This window comes from Mus caroli, unplaced genomic scaffold (assembly GCF_978045245.1).
Source record: "Mus caroli unplaced genomic scaffold, Mus_caroli_1 scaffold_10, whole genome shotgun sequence".
NCBI lineage: Eukaryota > Metazoa > Chordata > Mammalia > Rodentia > Muridae > Mus > Mus caroli.
The window spans coordinates 82,666,027-82,681,607 of NW_028227265.1; the positions used below are offsets into that span (position 1 = coordinate 82,666,027).

At 45.1% G+C, this 15,581-nt stretch overlaps 1 pseudogene; it reads right to left on the reverse strand.

Annotated features, from left to right (window-relative positions):
• Positions 1-9,697: 9,697 nt before the first annotated feature.
• LOC115031856 (U2 spliceosomal RNA) lies at positions 9,698-9,918 on the reverse strand (annotated as a pseudogene).
• Between the last annotated feature and the right edge of the window lie 5,663 nt (positions 9,919-15,581).

A 15,581-nucleotide genomic window follows, 5' to 3' on the forward strand; every position in this document is an offset into this window, starting at 1 on the left:
ATCTTCCTGGAGCCTCCTGCGGGAACAAAACCAATGGCCCAGATAGAATCTTCACACTTTCATGTCCCTGCGATCTTACCTCATAGAAGGGACAGCCACACAGATGTGTGTATGGCCTGAATACTTACTCAAGATCCCTGGACCAGAGCCTGCAGCTGAGACCAACCTACAGCTCTAGCTCTGTGGTATGCATGAAAGGGTTTGAGGAGTTTGTGGTGTGTGTGTGTGGACCCTAGACAGCCAAGATAGGGCGAGTCTTCAGTGGAAGTTGCAATAACATTTGGCTTTTCCTGTGAAAGTCAACTGCGTGTAATGTCTTAAGATATTTCTGTATCCTGATTTGATTTGTATAAATTTCCTCAAGAGCAATATTAAAAAGAGGTCACAGGCATACTGGTCTGCATAGGGAGCCCCAGGATAGTCCAAGGTCACATAGTGAGACAATGTTGAGAGAGAGAGAGGTGGGGAGGAAGGACTGGGCAGGCCACGGGGAAGAACATAAATGCTTTAATGAATGTTTTTATTTTCTAGTTTTTACATTTCAAAGTTGAAACAGAAAAAAAGGCATATTTAAAAACAGAGATTCAGGATGTCAAGTAAGCAAAGCCATGTCAGTCTTTTTTTTTTTTTTTTTTGGTTTTTTGAGACAGGGTTTCTCTGTATAGCCCTGGCTGTCCTGGAACTCACTTTGTAGACCAGGCTGGCCTCGAACTCAGAATTCCACCTGCCTCTGCCTCCCAAGTGCTGGGATTAAAGGCGTGCGCCACCACGCCCGGCTGCCATGTCAGTCTTTAAGTTGTTTTGATAACAGTGTTCTTTATGTAGCTGGCCCCAGAGTCAAAGATATCTGCCTGCCTTCTCCACCTCAGTGAACTAAAGGCCACTACATTGGCCCATAACTTGCACACATAAAGGTTCTTTCTTTTTCTTTGTTTGACTTTGCTTTTGTAGTAGATTAAAATTACTGTTAGTAACATTTGGCTACCATTAACTAAGTAAGGTTTTTCAAACAGTGAGTGGCATTGGCTGTAAGGTTGCAGTGGTGTTTTGAATGAAAATGGCCCCCATAGGGCCAGAAGGAGTGGCACTGTTAGAAGGTGTGGCCTTGTTGGAGGAAGTTGTCACTGGGGGAGGGCTCTGAGGTCTCAGATGCTCAAGCCATGCCCAGTGTAACAGTCTCTTCTTGCTGCCTGCTGATCATGATGTAGAGTTGCTGTAGTCATGGTGTCTGACTTAATTAGGGTTTCCATTGTTGTAAAGAGACACCATGGCCAAGGCAACTCTTATAAAGGACAACATTTACCTGGTGTACTGGCTGGTTTTGTGTGTCAACTTGACACAGCTGGAGTTATCACAGAGAAAGGAGCTTCAGTTGAGGAAATGCCTCCATGAGATCCAACTGTAAGGCATTTTCTCAATTAGTGATCAAGGGGGAAAGGCCCCTTGTGGGTGGGACCATCCCTGGGCTGGTAGTCTTGGGTTCTATAAGAGAGCAGGCTGAGCAAGCCAGGGGAGGCAAGCCAGTAAAGAACATCCCTCCATGGCCTCTGCATCGGCTCCTGCTTTCTGACCTGCTTGAGTTCCAGTCCTGACTTCCTTTGGTGATGAACAGCAGTATGGAAGTGTAAGCCGAATAAACCCTTTCCTCCCCAACTTGCTTCTTGGTCATGATGTTTGTGCAGGAATAGAAACCCTGACTAAGACACCTGGGGCTGGCTTACTGGTTCTAAAGTTCATTCCGTTATCATCATGGTAGGAAGCATGGCAGCATCCAGTCTTGAAGCTAGAGGGACTGAGGGTTCTGAAGGCAAATGGGAGAGAACCAAATATCTCAGGCAGCTAGGGAGGAGGGTCTCAATCAAAGCCCATCCTACAGTGACACACACCAACAAGGACACACCTCCTAGTAGTGCCTCTCCCTGAGCCAAGCATATGCATACTACCACAGTGTCTCTTCTAACAATAAATATTTAACTAAAACATGTGTTTATAATTTGTCTCTTTCTACACTGTCTCTAGCTACAGTGGCATTGACTTCATATATGGGATCTCCAGGCCTTCAGTGACAGGAGCATTGGAAGGGGATGAGTTTAAACTGTTTCTGGAACTTGCCTTCACTATTTCCTTTGGACTGAAGTGAGATCTCATCCCATTTTGCTTTCCTTATGAATTCTAACCCAAGTTTTGTCCAAATAACCTTTCTTGGGCTCCCCAAGCATTCATCGCATCCACTCTTAAAGAATGTTAAGACAGTTAATTGTGTGTGTTCGCAGTGTGGGAGCTTTCTCCAGGCCCTGAGCAGCAGAGCTTCGTATGTGCTGTCACTACCATGAGAGGAGTCATGGGGAACACATATAGAGGAGAGATCCATATTCAGAGAGCCACTCAGTGTATGGGAATGTGTAGTTAGAGGTGGTGGTACATACTTGGAACTTCAGCAGTCAAGGGTGAGAGGGAAGGAAGGAAGAAAGAAGAAAAGAACTTGCAAACATAAAAGACAGCAGTTATAGAAGACAACAATATCACCATTAGCACGTGAAGTTTTACAAAGACATCAGGTATAGCTGGTCTTTGCTAATTTGTGGGCTCTTCTTTTGCCTACCCTTTACCCCCCTAGTTTTGCCCCTTATCACTAGATAGGAGAAAAAAAGGATAGAGGGGAGAGAGAGAGATAGGGATGAGTGAATATAATTTTTTCCCTCCTTTGTTTCTTTTCTGAGCATGACTTACTAACAAACCACAACCAATCCCCAAGAACAACCACCAGTCACTGACTCTGCCTCTCCAGGCCCTAGTATTTACATACCCTCTGAAAAGTTCTTAGAATTCACACAATCACAGAAACTATCTGCAGCTGGCAAAACCACACCTCTGCTAGAGCATGAGGCAAATCATAGTCACCTGATGTGGACAGTCAAGAGCATCCTCTTATCCCCACACCTGGGGTTAAAACAAAAACACATTCTTATAATATCTCTATGTTTTTAAAATAAACCCCAAATTCCAGAATTCTCAAAACTATCACTAAAATGGAGTGGTTTGTTTATTTTGAGACAGGCTTTCAAGGTCCTGGCTGGAGTCTAGTATACAGACCAGGCTGCCTTTGAACTCATAGAGCTCATCTCTGCCTTCCCAGTGCTGGGATTAGAGGTATGTGCCATCATGCCCAGCCTTGGTTTGTGTGTTTTAAAAATTTATTTATTTATTTATTCATTCATTCTTTCACTTTACATCCCACTCACTGCCCCCTCCTGGTTACCCCCTTCTTCAGTCCTTTCCCCATCCCCTCTCCCCTTCTCCTCTGAGTGGGTGAGAGGTCCCCCCTGGGTATCCCTCTACCCTGGCACTTCAAGTCTCTGCAAGGCTAGACCCTTACTATCCCACTAAGGTCAGACAAGGCAGCCCAGCTAGAAGAACACATCCCATATACAGGCAACAGCTTTTAAGATAGCTCCCATCCCAGTGTTTGGGATCCACACGAAGACCAAGCTGCACATCTGCTACATGAGGCTTTGTTTTAAGATGACTACACTGTAATTTCACTGAGCCAGTCTTTACAAACCCTAGCTTCTCTGTTCCCTGTCCAGTGAGCACACCTTGAACTCCATCTTTGGAAGCTGTCCTGCTTGATTGGTAGCCTAGACCCAAGGGTTCTTTTCACATGTCCTAGAAACCCCTCTGTTCCAAGCAGGTCCAATACCCAGGAAATGACCCAAAGGAAGTCTGTAGCTTCAACAATCTCTGGTTTAATCTCTGTATGCCCACGAGGATGATGATGATGATGATGATGATGTGTGTGTGTGTGTGTGTGTGTGTGTGTGCATGTGTGTGTAAAATGAGTCCATGAACTTGGAAATGAAGGAAATAGGGTTGCTCAAAAGGTTACATCAGAATAGAAATCTACTATTCTCAGTTGGTCAGAGACAAAGACATGCATAAACACATAGACCCCAACACAGAGCATTGTTTGCTTATATAATCTATTACCATAATGTGGGTGTTTATGCAATGTGGGGTGAGAAACAAGAGTCCAAAAGGCTGAAGGCAGGGGCCTCTGTGGAACTCAAGGATGTCACCTGGCAGAGAGGCACACTAAGTATACAAATGAGGAAAGCAGGCAACTCAAAGTGTATGCTGTTAAACATGGGAGTGACAAGTATCCTTTACTGGGAATCTGTGCCCATCAAGAGGTGTTCCGTGACACAGCTTCCCAAGTGCATGTGAGCTCTGGGCACCTGTGCTAATTCTCTTTCTAATCATAGTGAACAAATTGGAGTTTAGATGACTGTAGCTCAGTCTCCTCTCATCATTTCCCCCAAGTTGAATCAAATCTGGAACATCGACCACATATGGTTTGTTTGTTCCCAAAAGCTGTGGGCTGCTCTGTGAGATCACTCCATCACTCGGCCACTCAATCTCCCACATCACCGGAAGTTTCTTGTTGTCCGGACTGCTGTGCCTTGGAACACAGTATTGAGTAGAATAGATTCATCCGGAACCCCAGTGAACTTCCAAGCAGAGAAGTATAAGGAACTGTGACAAGGCATTAGGCTTTGAAGGAATACGGATTCCGAGTCTGAATGGAATGAGTGGGTTCAGGGAAGCTGTCAGAGTTCACATTCAAACATCGGACTGTTAGGTGGGAGGGGAGAGAAGACTGGGGGTGGGCAGATACAGAGAGGCAGGGAAAGAGCAATGAGGGAGTTCAGGTGGGCTCACATTTTAAATGCACTGGCAGGAAGCAAGACAGTGGGCAGAGGGAGGGCCCCACGAGCAAGCATTAAGAAACTTGGCATTGGGATTCATAGCCACTATGCCTCAAGATCTCTATGCCAAGACCCAGGTCAGAAACTTGTATCTCCCAGCCTCAAAGACCTGGATCATAGAGCATGCGCTGATCCACAGGCACCAGGCCAGATCTTCATGTGATGTGCCAGCCTCCAGTCCCAGAGCCATGGGGAAGATGAGGTAGCCCTTGGGTTTGATTTGGGGAAGCCCAGTTCAATGGATACGAAGTACAAAGATGACTTATTCTGGAAGTACGTGCAGTTCCATAAAGGCAAAGTGGACACCAACCTTCCCCCCTCTTCCCGCCTCCCCACATGCAACCAGCAGCCTGGCAGCGGTGAGTTTACTATGTCAAGTCCTTGTTGCTGGAGAGGGACATCTGAGCCACTCTAAGGTTCATGGGCTATGAGCCTTGAGTTGGGGACTGCGTAGAAACTCAAAGAGCTTGTGGAGTCCCTCCAGGTGAAAATGCTCTCCTTTGAGCTCCTCCTGGCTAAGGTCGAGTGTAAGCAGATGCTGGGGATCCACTCGCAGGTGAAGGACAAGGGCCTCTCAGAGCTAGACATGGCGACTGAGCGCAAGAGCAGCATGGAGGATACACGAGCGCAGGTACTCAGATGCCCTGCAGAAGCGGGCTGAGAGTCAGAGAGTCGGAAGCACCTGACCACTTCCACCGCCCATGTGGCACTCCAAAAGTCAGCCAGTGAGTGAGCAGCCAAGGAATACTACAATCCCCGAGTGACCAAACCCTCCAGGTTGCTGATGCCTACGACAGTTTCTGGGAGAGCAGGAAGCCCCCCTCGAAGGCCTCACTGCGTCTGCGCAAGGAGCCCCTGGCCATGGATGGATGGCAGGTCAAAAACCTATGCCCACCCCATCTACCACAAGCATGTCTGACCTTGGTGCCTGTTGAGCATGAATCTTGCACCCAAAACCTTGACTCTCAGAAGGAAGTTCAGGCGGTGGCATCCCTCCACCCCCATCTAGCCTTCCTCACTGGTTCCCGGGGCTGTCAGAGTGGCTCTCAGGCTTTTTGCATTAGGGTGGGCAGAGGTGATATGTGCTCCTTAGATAGACGCCTCTCCAGGGCTCAGCAGAGTGTACACACTTCCTGGTATAAATCCCACCTCTGGATTTTCCTTTTTGGGGAGAGGGACAGGGCAGGAATTGGAAGCTGTCACTTCCTTGTGAAGTGTGAACACACTTTAGCTATAGGCAGTTGTGATGTCCCCCGTGTTTGGGATCTATGTGCAAATAGAGTCCTCCCAAAGCAGGCATTCAGATCTGGAGCAGGCTTGACTCTGGTCAAATCCTGAGCCACTGTGAATTTGCTGGTGATCTTGAGACTTACTGGAGTGATTTTAAGGTTTTCCAAATCTTATATGACTCTTTCTTATCTCTAGCTGATAGAGCACATGTAGATAGGTGTACAGACAGCAGGATCCCGGCAGTTTTATTTCTGAGACTGGCCTTCTGGGGAAGCTGTTTGCTGTTCCGCATCTCAGACCTGGCGAGGCCTGGCCCTTTCCTGAGAGCTCCAGCTTTGCATTCCAGTCACTCCAGCATTGCAGGGATTCTCTTAGGAGGGAGGGCAGGTGGCCTGAGGAAGTCCAGTGTACTTTCCACGAGGAAATACAGTGTACAGATTGTCAAGGCCTCTCCCCTCCTAGGTGTGTCTCACACTATAGGAGATCAATGTGATCCAGATAGTTGAGTACATGCTAATTTAAAAATGCACATATTTTGCATTTGATTTCTACAGAGTTGAAATGTTGAGAGATTTTAAAAAATGTGTCAAGAAGCTTGGCATTTATGGTGAAGGCCGCAGCACAGCTCAACAGCGAGCTAGAATGATCAGATTGGCACTGAGCAAAATCCCTGGCTGTACAGTAATCAAGACATGGCAGTGGCCACAACTGTGTCAGGGATCACTGTAGAAGTGACTGTGGCTGGTCAGAGCATCCATGATGGATGAAGGGACAGACAGGGATTGGGAGTGCTGTTGTATGGTATTTAAGAACTCCACTACTTCTTATTATGGCCCGGCCAGCTACCAATAATCGAGTCAGAGCCTTATTGATTCATCTAATCAGCTTCAGCACACATTACTGAGCAATTACCCTGAAAGGATTCCTCTATGCTAGGCTGGCTACTTCTCAGCTGCACTTGCCAGTTACTTGCTGTCTGAGTCTCACGGGGGCAATTTCTACTCCATCAATCGGTCCCCAGGGGGCACTTCTCTCCACCATGAGTTTCTGGTCCATCTTGTCTAATGGACACCTCCTCCTCTCTCCATCTTCTTTCTCCTCTTCCTGGTCTCTCCTAAGACCCTTCACTCTATCCTCAAGTCCCACCTTTCTCTCTCTACTGTCTAATCACAGACTCTAGCCTTTTATTAACCAATCAATTAGCAATAAACTGGGGAGCAAGGTTTACACAACAGAGTCCAGCATACAGGAGAATTCTCTTCTCTGGATGGCAGCCAGATCTTTGGGTTCAGAATTTAGCATTTGTGTACATAGCACCAGACACACAGAGAGGTGTGGGGATGTGAGAGACTTTTCAGAGACAGAACTAGAAGGGCTTATGGATATTTATGGCATGAGAACCATCTGATCTGGATGTTTGATCTTTCACTTAAACTTGGGTTGAACCCACAAAAAAAGGAAAAAAATGCACATGGGTGAAGAAAGGTGTCTTGGGGCGAGGGAGAATGGATCAGCTACTAAAGTGTTCAGTGTGCAAAGCATGCTTGAGTGTCTGAGTTCAGTCACCAGTATGCACAGAGAAAAGCTGGGTGCGAGGGGGTTTGCCTATTGTGAATGAAAATTCCTGAATGGAAAAAAATCTGCATCTGGCTGTGAGTAAAAACCCCTGAAAGGAACTCATGTCTATAGAAACTTCTTGGCTAGGCTGGAGAGATGGCTCAGCGGTTAAGAGCACTGACTGCTCTTCCAGAGGTCCTGAGATCAATTCCCAGCAACCATATGGTGGCTTAAAATCATCTGTAATGGGATCCAATGCTGCAACAGTGTATTCATATACATAAAATAAATACATCCTTAAAAAAAGAAAGAAAGAAAGGAACTTATTGGCTGATTAGAATTTCAGTATTGTAGAGAGATGGAACATTATAGAAACAAAAGCCTGTTTGTAATCTATTGGCTTAGCAGACCACAAACTTCTACCAATCCAAAAGCCAAGAAGGCCATCAGGTAGCATCTGGATCCTGCATAAAAGCTTCCCCCATCTCCATGTACCTGACTCGCTGATGTTCTCACCAAGGTTGGTTTTTTTTTAATTTTTTGATTCTTTGTGAATTACACATCACGCACCCCAATTCTACCCACCTCCCTATAGAGCAATTTAGTCCAGCATCACGGTTGCTATGGCAAGGGAATCACACTCAAAGGCATCGATCTGTGTGATCCAGCTTGAATGTGATCCTACTGGAATGCAGACAAGCCACACAGCTTTAATCCCTCTGGCTGGAATATAGACACATCCTTAGTATATATCTTTAAGGTAAAATTAGTTTGTAGAAGGAAGAGCCATGTTTGAAAGTGACGTGTGATCAGACGACAGTGGGCTGAGTGGAGCTCAGTTGAATTCAGTTCAGTCAGCTGAGTTGAGTGCATGCAGGTCCATGCAGCGGAGGCAGCTGAAGCCAGACAATAAGGAGCCAGAAGATTAGAAAAAATTGCCAGAGTTTGATGCCAAACAGAGCAATTCAGTGAGAGGCCAAGAGAAGCCAGTTTACATCAGTCAGCTTGGCAAGGAGATTGAGCCAGAACAGCTGATTTGAACCAGCCAGCCAGAGATCAGAAATGGTGAACTAATTCAGCAGTAAGCCTCCGAGACAACAGTTACATCAGGCAAATAAAAGACACTTTTTACATCTTGCTATCCCTTTGTGTCTGTGCTCCACTCTTGCAACTCTCCAAGAATAAATAAACAAACAAACAAATACCTCATGGTGGAAGCTTTATGGTGTCACAATGTGTCCTACAGTACACCCTTTTGTTACATCTTTACTTGTAAATGGTAAATTGCAACGAGCCATTGGTCTGGTTTGAGGTCTATGGCTTCTACTACACCAATACTGGATCTTCACCAGGACTCCGGAGGCTCAGATAGCCTGTTGTTGTCCTGTGTCATGGGGATCCTGCAGCTTTGGATCTGCAGGACTGGCCCCTTCATGTGCTTCAGATGTTCATAGCTAAGGGTAGATGATGGGGTGGGACCACAATGTATTTTAAACTGGCCTTGGTTTTTGACTTTCTCTCTTCTGTAAAACTATAAAAATTTCTTAAACTTGCCCTGATTTGTGATATTTTCTTGTAGGCTTAGATTTTTCAAAACCTACTTTAATTAGGGATCTTAAATGCTTTAACCTCCCATCTAGCCTCCTGGGTAATGGAAAGGAAAGGTTATGGGGCAAAGGGGGGTGTGAAACTGTTTAGAAATTCCAGACTTCATTGTCTAGATAGCAGCGGTTCAATTCACACCAATCAGCAGTGGTAGCTCAATCTACTCGCAAACACCGTTCCTGAATCAGCAGCAGCAGCAGTTCTATCCAGAGGAAACCTTGAGGCTCTGCAAATCAGCCGAAGCCCACAGAAGTAGCAAGACGCCACTGGGATAGGACACCATCAGAATTTCTTTGGTGCATTTCTCTTTATGACATCACAGCAAATGACGATCAGAGAAGAGGCCACACTGTGGCCCAGTGTCTGTTGGGTAATACTCACACCCTTTCCAAACATCACGAGCCCTCCCAAACATCTACTCCAGCAAAACATCATGTGCCTTTTTTTCTGGGCAGTTTCCGGAAAAACACCACGTGTCTGTTCTCAACAAAACATCCTCTCACATGTCTGCCTCAGCAAAAACATCTCATAAGACCAGAAAAACACCACTTGACACAACCAAGTCTCCAAAGAAACCAGAAAATTCCACTGCATTCTTTGTTTTGTAAAACTGTTAAAACTTCTTTATTGGAACACAGAATTTTGGGGTAATCCGAGTCTGTGTCACCCAACACATTCTAGGAAAAAACGGTACCTTTTATTCTTTTGAGAATGAGAGCTGTTTCTACACTTGATCTTAGCCAAAAGGCCGAGAAGCAATGAGAGCTGTTTCTATTGTGCAGTTTTGGCTGCCCAACTTGGGGCCCCAGGAACAATCTTTTTTTTTTTTTTTTCCTTCACTAAAGGAATCAATTAGATTGGTGCCTCGTACCTGCCCAGGGCTCCCCTGTTGTCCAACATCCTGTATTGCCTTCTTAGTAGAAAATCAGCCCTTCCCCCAGATTTCCCTAATTTTGTCGATGGTCCATTGGTTTGTCCTGAGCTGAAGTTGGGATTCCTCTTGGCTACTTCCTGCTTTGTTTTGAAAGGGTTTTGTTTTTAACTTACCTACCTTTGCTTGCTCAGAAAGTGCCTTAGCCTGGCATTTGCTTTTGTTTGCTTGCTTGGACTTCAGGTCTCTAAAGGCATTTTGTATTCAAGCTATTTTGCTTGGGTTTTTTTTTTTTTTTTTTTTTTTTTTAATTTTGCCCACTTTTAGAACTCGGAAGGCATTTTGGTTTTGTCAGTCTTGTCTTTTTATTGCCTTTGAAATTGTTTTCCCCCAGACCCCTGGCATTCCTCCTCAAATCTACAATTCTTCATTTTCCTGATGATTCTATTGTGGCCTTGCCAAGCCTTTAGCTCAGGAATCTTTCTACAGGGAACTCTTGGGACACAGAATGAAATAAATGAAATAAAACCAGGTGTTTTTTTTTTTTTTTTGTCTATTGGAAAAGACACCACATCAAAGTATCTCCAACTCACTGGAAAGTACCTTACCAGTTTTTTTTTTTTTTTTTTAAAGATGTAATTATTTTATCTATATGAGTACATACTGTAGCTTTCTTCAGACACACCATCAGAGGGCATCAGGTCCCATTACAGATAGTTGTGAGCCACCATGTGGTTTCTGGGAATTGAACTCAGGACCTCTGGAAGAGCAGCTGGAGCTTTTAACCACTGAGCCATCTCTCCAGCCCCCACCAGGTACTTTTAACTACCTCCTGTGTTGTAAAACTTCTGGGGACAGACTCGTGGATTTATTTTTCCCATCTCGTACTCGTACCAACTCTTCCTTAGAACACATCCATGTGGACTTTAGAAAGATTGGGTCATACTCACCTTCCTCTACCTCATCAACCAAGAGCTTCAAGTAAGTATACATGAAACCAACTCATCTGTATGAGGATGTGTATCTCCTAGAATTTCCCCGAAAACTCTAAAATTTATTTTAGGATTTTCCCTTAGATAATAGGTACAGTGCTGATCTTGGGGATTTTTATATAATGTTCTCTTCTTAACCGTGTCTTTTGTTACGCCTGTTTGCTTGCCCAAACTTCCCATCTTAATTTAACCAACTCTTCATGCTTGAAAAGGTTTGCACCTTTCACTCCCTCCAGAAAGAAATTCTCTTATTATTCAATATGATTTAGATAGAGATGAATCCTAGACTTTGGACTAGCAGAGTTCCAGTTTAAAATCCACCCAAGAGAATTCCCTTTTTAGGGTACTTCTATTTAGAGCCACAGCTCCTGTACTCAAAGCAGCAGAATAAACTTTCCCACTAAGAAAAAAAGAAGAAAAAGAATTTTACCTGGTCCAACCAATTAATTACTGTGTTGCCACTGAAATTGCAGATTATATGTTACAATATATTCCAGGGTGTAATGGCCAACCAGTTGCAGCTGCCTGTGCATCCTGTCTCAGCATCACCTGTCCTGATGCTCGTTCGTTCCTTCGTCCTGTGAGGATGGCTGAATACCGTATGGTGAAGCTTATTCTAAGTCCTACCGTTTTGTTTTCAGACTCCATCTAATCATAGGGGGAATCTAAATTCAAGGTCCCAGGCCCTAGGGGAGCTGGGGACTTCCCCGTAGCTGAACAGCTTCTGTTGTAAACAGCTGTCTGAGTCCTGACACCTCAAGGACAACCTCTCCATCTTGCTGGCAGGGCCAAACAAGTTCATGTTCCCAGGCCTAGGAATGAAGGCCTACCCTACTTCCCCAAATGCTTTCTCAATTGTCTGTTATTCTGTAAAGAACATAGAAATTGCTGCTATCTAAACCAAGGTGCACACGTTGCAGAAATATGACTAATTTTGTCTGTTATGCCCTAATTAACCACATGCAGCTGGCCTGCTCCTTTGTCCCCTTCTCACTCTGAGCTCCAGACCTACGTTCTAGAGGAATGAATTAAGGACCTCGAAGCCAGGTGCCCTGGATAAAGGCCAGTCTCCAGCAGGTACTCCCTTGCTTAACCCATAATGTCAAAATACAATTGGATAACATTGCAGCTCCCTGGCCACACCTCCTCACTCATGTGTTCCCATGCTTTAAAAATGCTGTACAGTCTCCCTTTGGCAAATCGTTTCAGATCCTGGACTAGCCGCCTCCCTGAGCACTCAGAAAAATAAAGCTTTAATTTGTATGCTTCTGTACATGAAGTGAGTTTTCTCGGCTTCTACCCTGAGTGCCGCAGAGACTTATTTTCACTCGCTATGCAGGATAGATAGTTTTATGTCAACTTGACACAGGCTAAAGTCATCTGAGAGGCGGGATTAAGAAAACGCCTCCAGAAGATCGGGCTTTATGCAAACTTGCAGGGCAACTTTTAACTTAGTGACTGATGGAAGAGGGCCCAACCCATTGTGGGTGCTGCTATTTCTAGCTCTATAAGAAAGAGGTTGAGCCAGCCACGAGGAGCAAGCCAGTAAACAGCAGCACTCCTTGACCTCTGCCTCAGTTCCTGCTGCTGGGTTCCTGCCCTGCTTGAGTTGCAGTCCTGACTTCCTTCAGTGATGAAGAGCAATTCGGAAGTGTAAGCTGAATAAACCTGGTCAGCAGGCAGCAGGAAGAATAATGCCATGAATAATATCTGGTACCTGGGACAGGGCCGACTTCTCTGGAAGGGACTTAGAATACCCTGGTGTATTCGGAGGTTTTTCTTTTCCTGTAATGTAACTGCCCATTTAGTTCTCCAAACTGGGATCTGGTGCAGCACCACGATAGTAGGTCAGATCAGGCTATCACCTGCAAATAAGATTTACGGGGCTTTAGATACTGTCTTAGTGAGGGTTTCTATTCCTGCACAGACATCATAACCAAGAAGCACGTTGGGGAGGAAAGGGTTTATTCAGCTTACACTTCCCACATTGCTGTTCATCACTAAAGGAAGTCAGAAATGGAACTCAAGCAGGTCAGGAAGCAGGAGCTGATGCAGAGGCCATAGAGGGATGTTACTTACTGGCTTGCTTCCCTTGGCTTGCTTGGCTAGCTCTCTTGTAGAACCCAAGACTACCAGCCCAGGGATAGTACCACCCACAAGCGCCTCCCTGCCCCCCCCATCAACAACTGAGAAAATGCCTTGCAGCTGGATCTCATGGAGGCATTTCCCCAAGTGAAGCTCCTTTCTCTGTCATCACTCCAGTTGTGTGATGTCACAACTTGTGTCACTTGACATCACTCAACTTGACATCACTCAACTTGTGTCAAGTTGACACACAAAACCAGCCAGCACAGATACTGAAGTTTTTACTAGAATTGTAGCTAGCCGCTCCACTGGAGGTGATTGTCATGGATTCAAACAGGCCAGAACAGAGACTAGCGTTAAAGGATAAGGAACTGTTGCAAGTGCTCCAGACATCAAAAGTTTCATGAAGTACAACTCACTGTAGACATGGCGGTGTGTGTGTGTGTTTTAGTCAAGGAACATGATGAAATGGGTGGAGGATTTCTTGATTAGCCAATGAGGTCCCTACTAGGTCGGATTGTGTTCTTGATTATTTTGATTTTCAGATACAATAATTTATTTAATATGTCACATGTAAATGTTATTTCAGATACACAAGGTTTAAAAAAAAAGTCAGATGCAGACGATGATGGCTGGCAGTTTTGATATATTCCAGGAGTTTCTTTCTTTATGACCGTTACCAGCTATTCCTCAATCCTGAAGACTGCTGCCCTGCCTATTATTCAGCCTAACCCACACCAGATCCTAGACAGAGTCTCTTTGCTATGAGGAACCTTATAATATTTGATTTGTGGCCTCTGTGTGCACACAATGGGATGACTGACCAATGGTGGGTACTGTGAATGAAAATCTCCTCTGCTCCCCCCCCCCCCAAAAAAAAATCCTACATCTGGCTGTGAGTGAAACTCCTGAAAGGAAGTCATGTCTACAGGAACTGATTGGTTGATCAGAATTTCATCACCGTGAACAGACAGAATGTCACAGGTACTGAGACTAATGACCTTATTTTGGGCTAAGTTATGACTCTCCAGAGCAGCCATTCCTTGCCACCCTCTGTGTCAATGACATGATAACAGATACAAAGCCTTTTTGGAGATCATTAGCTTGGAGCCCGTAGAAAAACCTCCCCCATTTCTATGTGCCTGCCTCTCTGATTTTCCCACCAATGTATTTTAAACTTGGCTTGGTTCACGATGTCCTCTGTTCTATAAAAGTACAAGAACCTGTTAAACTACTTCAATGTTAGAACACGGAATTTGAGTCCATGTTGCCGGGCCATCGTCACTTATATATGTTCTATAAACCGTATCCTTTATCCCCTTGAGGTGAGAGCTGTTTCTTTCATCCAGACTGCAATCCCACGGCTGGGGTGGGGGCAGGGGGCATGGAGGCAGGAGGGTCTTTGAGGCTTGCTAGCCGGCAGGTCTAGTTGAATCAGTATATTCTAGGAGTGTGAGAGATCTTGACTCAACAGATTAACTGGAGAGTGATTTGAGGGACGCTCCTGGTATTGACCTCTGTCCTCTGCACATGCATGCACAGGTACCAACACACACAAATATGTATACAAACACATGCAAGCTTGTGTATGTGCTCGCGCACACACGCGCGCACACACACACACACACACACACACACACACACACACACACACAGATGTGATCCCTCCTCAGAGAAGGGAGAGGAAAGCTGAATGCAGAAAGGATCAAGTCATTTTAACATTTGCCCAGTCGTCAGCCATGACGACACTACCCCACTATTTAGCATGAAAGCATCTGGCAAAAGATCTCCTTGCTGCTTCTCTCTACAGAAGCCTGAGAGACAGAAACCTCCTAATACTGAGAAACTAAATGGCAGAATACATTGTGATCCATCTCAAATCCTTCTGTTTAGTCTGTCTTTGTTCTTAGGTTCTGTATCCCTACCCGAAGGCTTGCCGGAAGCATTCATTATCCCACCTCTTGGATATTCCTCTTGGATAGTTTCATTGCCTTGTTATCAGGCCAGCTGGTTTTGGGATCCTCTAGAGAACAGAACCATAGAGTGTATCTAAATATATAGAGGCTTATTTTGTGCACATGTCTGTAGGAGCCAAGAAGTCCTATGAGTGTCTGCTTGCAAGCTAGAGGTTACAGAATGTGAGGTGGGTAATCCAGCCCAGGTATGAAGCTTGAAGTAAGGGGGTGCTAGGGTAAATCCCGAAGTCTGAAGTCACTCAAGTCAGGGGCTCTGATGTCTAAGGGCAGGAGAAAATGAACATCTTGTGTAGGCATAATGGTATTGTGCACTGTGTAAAGAGTATCCTTGTATTACTCAAATGCTCATTTCTGTGCCCCCATATCTGGTCGCAAACCTTATTTTGAGAATCTCCTGTCTCAATGTTGTATGAGCATTGCTCACCATTTATTCTCTCATTTGTCAATAAAAGCTGATCAGCCAATGAGTGATCAGGGGAGAAATAGGGTAGGACTTCCT